This window comes from Haliotis rufescens, unplaced genomic scaffold, assembly GCF_023055435.1.
Source record: "Haliotis rufescens isolate VD_foot unplaced genomic scaffold, xgHalRufe1.0.p SCAF_107, whole genome shotgun sequence".
Lineage (NCBI taxonomy): Eukaryota > Metazoa > Mollusca > Gastropoda > Lepetellida > Haliotidae > Haliotis > Haliotis rufescens.
The window spans coordinates 759,380-766,360 of NW_025963788.1; the positions used below are offsets into that span (position 1 = coordinate 759,380).

At 37.3% G+C, this 6,981-nt stretch overlaps 1 long non-coding RNA gene across 1 annotated transcript; it reads left to right on the forward strand.

The window, feature by feature from the left end:
* The first annotated feature begins 3,846 nt into the window (after window positions 1–3,846).
* On the forward strand, window positions 3,847–6,518 carry LOC125377936. Its single transcript, XR_007219883.1, has 3 exons — window positions 3,847–4,129; window positions 5,868–5,969; window positions 6,273–6,518. It is a non-coding gene; the product is annotated as an uncharacterized LOC125377936 (long non-coding RNA).
* Window positions 6,519–6,981: the final 463 nt, after the last annotated feature.

A 6,981-nucleotide genomic window follows, 5' to 3' on the forward strand; every position in this document is an offset into this window, starting at 1 on the left:
ACAAGAGCACGGTCATTGAAACATACATGGATGTAACCGGGATTTCTTCAAGATATACATTCCAAACTGTCATTCGTTTTGTGACATAATCTTTGAAACAGTCTGCGTATGAATTAATCACGACCACTTCCGTCAGTTTTGTTTTGACGTCAAAAACACGCACAATTTAATCGGGATTTTTTATCGGTAAATATAACTCAAGGAAAATTCTCAGTGAAGGTGTACTTCAACATAAATATCATATGTCTATCACTGTTAGGACATGTACTTGCCAATGATATGAATTATTGGTCATTTACATTTCAAACAAGGGCGCTTGCTTGACTTTGTTTGCCATATTCGGGTGCGTCCATATTACGATTAATGTGGAAAAGTAGGAAACTTATAATACCAGCACTTGTATCGATGGCTGGGCAGTGCATAGATCTTTTGGATTTGGTGACTTTAGATACTGTTGGAAAGACAATCAACTCGAATTGCATGTTATACAATTTGGTTACACTGTGTAAAGAAATAAAGACGTTGCAACACTTTTGATACAATGTATACGTTTTTGTAACCGCGACGTCAGCACAGTGCGGTTTGCAGGCTGACTAACGTCCAGGCACCATGAGGGTTAAGCTGACACGCCGTGATGTAACTGGAATACTGTTAAAAGCGGCGTTAAACACAACTCACTCACTATGATGTCAATCACTGGATTGTCTGGTCCAGACTCGATTATTTACAGACCGCCAAAATATAGCTGGAATATTGCTGAGTGAGGCGTTAAACAACAAACAGATATTTTTTACAGCCACTGGTGTATATTTTTAAAACTAAGCATGTGTTTTTTTTGTCAAAGAAAATACATTGGAACATATGACAATTTATTTTTTGGATAAAATCCCAGCTTCGCCATTAGAAAAAGCTCTGCCAATGTTTGCAAATTTCCGTATCGATGGTTACAGTTGAATTCAATTCTCACATTTTATAATACAAAATAACAAACAAACACACTTTAAAGCTGCAAATAAAATATGCCAATATGTGGTTAAGACTAAAAAGTTATTGGATATATATTGGATTTATATCTGCCCCTGTATAACTTGGAACCTAAACTACAAATGTATTATTTAACACTGGACTTCCACTCCGTTCTGTGACCGATCATTGGATTGTCTGGTCCATTATCGATTATTTACAGACTGCTATCACAGAACTGAAATATAGTTGAATCTGGCCTTAAACAACAATCACAACTCTACAACAAGCCGATCTTCAACTAGGGAGATTTTGACCTATGGTGCAAGAATTTCACAGTTATTAGTAAAGATTGAAGAAAAGTGTGTGTTGTGTCATTTTTTTGCATTTTGAAGTTGTTTAAGATCAAAGTTTGGTTGGTTTGTTTGTTTGTTTGTTGTTTTAACGCTGCACTCAGCAATATTCCAGCTATATGACGGCGGTCTGTAAATAAACGAGTCTGGACCAGACAATCCAGTGACTGATATCATGAGCATCGATCCACGCAATTGGGATCGATGACATGTATCAACCAAGTCAGCGAGCCTGACCACCCGATCCCGTAAGTCGTCTTTTACGTTTTACGACAAGCATAGTCGCCTTTTACTGCAAGAATGGGTTGCTGAAGACCTATTCTACCCCGGAATCTTCACGGGTCTGAAGATCAATGGAAAATCATGCGGGATATTTGCAATTTATTCAAGGGTGAGGAAAACAAGGTGTTGTGTCAATGTCTAGATTAGTGGATGTTTAATCTTCAGTAAATGGTTTCAAAACCAACATTACTAAATAAGATATATTAACATTTAGTCATAGAAATATAGTAGTTATTTAAATATATATATCTACAAAATAAATATAATCTTATCGAAATACTCTTAATTTCCTTTCATTTGCTGAGGCAATCAAGACTTTCCAAATAATTGTAGACGTGAGTTAAAAAAAATTGGGTCTCCTCAATAAATGTATTCTCTGACCTGTGAAGATTCCGGGATAGAATAGGTTTTAAGCAACCTATGCTTGCCGTAAAAGGCGACTATGCTTGTCGTCATTGGCGACTAACTGGATCGGGTGGTCAGGCTCGCTGACTTGGTTCATACAGGCCATCGATCCCAATTGCGTGGATCGATGCTTATGATGTCAATCAATGGATAGTCTGGTCCAGACTCGATTATTTTACAGACCGCCGTCATATAGCTGGAATATTGCTGAGTGCGGCGTTAAACAACAAGTTAACAAACATAATGTATTCTCTATGGTCTGGGAGACAGACATATCCAAGACTATTTTGGTTTGTTGAATACATATATTCTTCACAAGTAAGACATGTATTATTCACAATTATGATCTATGCTTGCCGTAAAAGGGGACGAATGGGATCTGGCGGCCAGGCTAGCTGACATGGTTTTAAACATATCATCGATGCTGATGATGTTAATCACTGGATTGTCTGGTCCATACTCGATTATTTACAAACTGCTGTCATGTAGCTGCAATATTGCCGAGTGTGGCGTAAAACAACAAAGCAACCGATCTGTAACAGATCATAGAATGCGGGGTAAGGGGTGGTCAGAAGCGGAGGAGGTTTGTCTAATCCAGGAAGTTGGTCAACGAGAGCAACTGTTGTTTGGTGAGATCAAAGGAAGCGGTGGGAAGCACATCCATCGACAGCGGACCGATGGATGGCAGTGTCACGGACATCCTCAACATGTAAGTTGCTCATATGTTATCGTTGTTTAATATCATTTGCAGCATGGTACGCTATATTATCGCGGTAGTTAAAGCCCCACCCTGACTATAAATAGCCCGCAAGGTGGCGGTGTTTCAGTTTCGAACAATGACTGACAATGTAAACACAACCGAGTGTCGAGAGAAGATTTTTGAAAACCATACGGGAAGAAAATCACCATTGACCGTCAAACTTCGTATCAACTTGAATGACCAACCCTGGATAGCACAAATGGCTCCATATCTAGATATAAGTCAATAAATCTTCTGTAGTTTTATCATAAATAATCGAATGTTATGGAAAGTTCTTGTAACATTGTGATCACAGATCAACATGATCAAAAGTGTTTTAAAAAAATATGTAAAAAGTGCTTTTCCAAATATCACCACAACCAGGCACCGAAAAGCTGGTGATTGGACAAAAAAACCATCACGGTTTACCGTGGCATCAATTTGAGATCTGAACAGACACAAAACATAGAATTTGCTGCAATATCAGATAACATTCCAAAATACCAACAACCCTCTTACACTTATACAGGTCACTGATCCGTTCAAAACTTGATTATGGCTCCCCAGCTAACACACGACGTTGTCACAACGTTGTGGAAAGGTTGTGGATTGGTAACGTCGTGAAATAACGTTGTCACAACGTTATTATAACGTCAACGTGCAACGTTTTTTCACAACGTTATAACAACGTTGCACGTTCACGTTGTGAAAACGTTGTGCATCGGACATCGCACAACGTTTTGTAACTACGTTTCTGAAACGTCGGTGAAACGTTATAAAGTTTGCTTCTTGATAGTCATAAAGGAATAGAACTGCTTTATCAAAAATCAACATGAATTTGTCAGAATACCAAGGCAGTAATGCATTACCTTTCTGTTTATTCGGCATTTGAATTTTCATCTCTTAATACTAAAATTTCCAGAACGTTATTGCGTACCTCTATTACAACGTTAGTATTACGTTACATTGTAACGTTATTCCACAACGTAACAACAACATTGCAAATTAACGTTGTGATAACGTTATGCTTTGGACATTACAACACTTTTTTGTAAATGATGTTTAAGAAACCACTTGTAGATCTACCATCTCGTAGTTTTATTTTTTTTTAAACATATTTATCTATGAACGCTGTTATCTGTCTACTAAATGTTGTCACAAGCAAAATTACAGATAAAAACACATTGGCGCGCATTTTTTGCGGCGTGAGAGCGACTGCTGAAAAGTTTAGCCTGTTGCCTCGTGAAGTGACGTCAAAATGACGTCACATTGTCGCGGAAGATTTGTTGTCACCAGCCATCTTAGTTCAAGCACACTCTTGATATATTACAACCAAGTGATTGTGCAGCAACGGGAACTGGACAGATGATCTGTGAATTCGGATAAGGTAAGTTATTTTTCAAAAGCAGTCTCCGCTTGTTGATATGTTTCTGTACATGCAGATAGTCAAATGATTTAAATGTATCGTATTATTCAGTAGTGGCGGGGTTTAGAATGCAGTTTGCCGGTCACTTTCACTGGGCTGAGCGTCAGTGTTGATAGTAATAGGCCTATTTGATACACAGAACGTGATGTATATAGAGGTGAAGGAAGCCCATGACTTTTTTCCATATTATTATTTTATGGATACCAAGGGTAATTACCAAGGGCAAGCAGTATATGTTTGACCAGAATTCAGTCTGGCGGCGTTTTGTGGTCGTCATATTATGTTCGGGTTTCGATCGTAAGCGTATAAGGTCTGTAAATAGGCCTAACGTATGCATCACCTACTGACCACTGACAGTTATCGCCATTTCTTCCGTGTTATTTCTGAAATCTGAAAGTTTACATGTACTAAAATTCTGACTTTGATTTTTGTGAAACAATGTGGCTCATTCAGGCCATGGGGAAAGGTTGAGTAGATTTCTCTTATACAGCGAAGAGAGGGAATCAAAACAATGGAAGTATTTTCAGATCGACTCTCTGTAGGCTGCTAGTTATAGCCCTAGTCTAAAGGGCTCAATGATGTTATGAAAAATTGTATTTTCGGGAAGAGACAGAAACATACTTGTTGTTCCCGAAAAGGCACAATCAGCACTGACTGAAGTAGCCTAAATGTCGATCATATGGTTGTTGGTGCTGTCTATAAAGTTTATTTGAGCAAGGCGCTTATCATGTGTATTTTTAATTTTTCAAAAAAAAAAAGAATCAATTCATCATGTTCCGATAACTAGATCTATGTCCGACTCCCTTCTAATGAAAACGAGCAATAGTAAAACGAGTCTCGTCGCGCGCAATAACGGGGTGTTTGCGGTATTGTTCTCGCTGGTGATGATAAGCGAGTCGATAGTCAAAAGTTAAATATCACCATACATTGTCAGTGATTTAGTCATCGTTTGTTGATTATTAAGGTGAAATAGGTGTCCATCTAGTCAATGTGCACCAATGAAAAATACAATGGAATTGATAGCAACCATATTCGTTCGGTTTTCGATCTCCGTATGTTGCCAGGTAGGCTACCATACTACAGAATTATATTTAACGATATTGAACTGTATTATGTTAATAAACGTAGTGTAAGTATATGATACTTGGTTCTCTGACACCTTTTGGCAATGAGAGAGAATAAAATGGTGATCGAAAACTGAACGAGTAAGTTCCAGTGCTCGCTACGAAATCGTACTGTAGCTAGATCTATATAAACAGCGCTGCGATGAAGATGTGAGTCGTAATTAGCTACAATGCCTGTCTAATATATCTGTTCCCGTTTGGAAAAGGTCCCCAACAAACCATGTTTGTACTAACATGATTGTGTGTCATTGTACTCTGACAGAGGTTGTGAGACGTGGCTCACTATAATAATCACTGGTTTGCCTGACCGGTTTGTCAGACCGGTGTATATGTAAAAACCAAATTACATTAGGTGGGTTTTTTTTTACGATGGTACTCATAATTTTGTTACTTATATCTGTAGTCTGAGTATATTTCCGATCGGACCTTATACATGAAGACTTTAGATTTACAGTTTTCCTAAATTTTAGGCAATTATACAATGTATGTTATCTTTTTGTTTAGACTACAGATCTAAATGTATGCTTATTGACTATAGTTTTAGTTTTGACTTTTTTAATATGTTGTCGTTGCAGCAAGGGGGAAAATGTTACACGACCATTCCAGGAGATAAAATCAAGAATGTTGAATCATTGAGGAACACACCAAATACACCCTGGGCTGTGAATTATGTTAACGTAAGTACAATTGTTTACAGTTACATTCCATTGTCTATATCCATGTTAATTGGTGTGTATTTTTGCTTGAAATGAATGCTAAGAATGTAGATCTATTTATATAAATCTATGCTCGTACCACGTTTTGTATTCAACCTGATTCTTGATGTCTCTGAATGAAAGTTAAAATTTGTTTCCATCAGTCACTTGAATTATACATTATTGTTTGAATATTGATAAAACCTTATCTCCAAATGAATGTTTCTCGTCATATGAAATATTTCATATACCTGCTCGAGATTTATTAAGCTGTTTGTATTTCAGGGAAGTGGAAGTGAACACCAAAGAAAGAAGATTCTGGCATTCAATAATTTCGAATAGTGTATAAATTTTCTATAATCTAAAAATAATAAAATGTTAACGCAAATGTGTCTTGGAGTTCTTTGTTGAATGGTGACTTCGCATGACTGAAAGTTGAAGTATACTATATGGACTTGATTAGAGACCGACCATTTAATATTCAAGGAGGTGGGGACCTGGAACTTTTCTATTGAGATTACATATGTTTTCGGTCACAGCTACAAAAGCAGATATATGGTTTTCTTTAACTCTATGAGCCTGAAGATAAGCACCTTGCATCTAGATCTATGTCATTTTTTTTCACCAGTCTGAACCGTAATTATTTTTGTCAAGAATTTTCGGTGACAGTATATTTTTTCGATAATATTCCAGGACCCGACCCTCCCCTGAAAATATCACATGGTCAACCCCTTACAATGTCTGCCATTCTTTTTTTCAGTACAAGCCTAAAGGGTAATGGTGTCTGACTTTGTTATAGTCAAATCATGTATCTAGTTAACAGCTCAGGGGTGTTTTTACATTTTGAACATTGTTAGCAAAACACGAGTTAACTCACTGTTAACCGGGCTATTCGACGCCCTGGTTTTAAAATATTGGTAAAAGGTATTTCGAATCATACACATTCACGTGACTAAAGCATATTCTAAAACATTTCCGGAACAAGTTTTGGGGT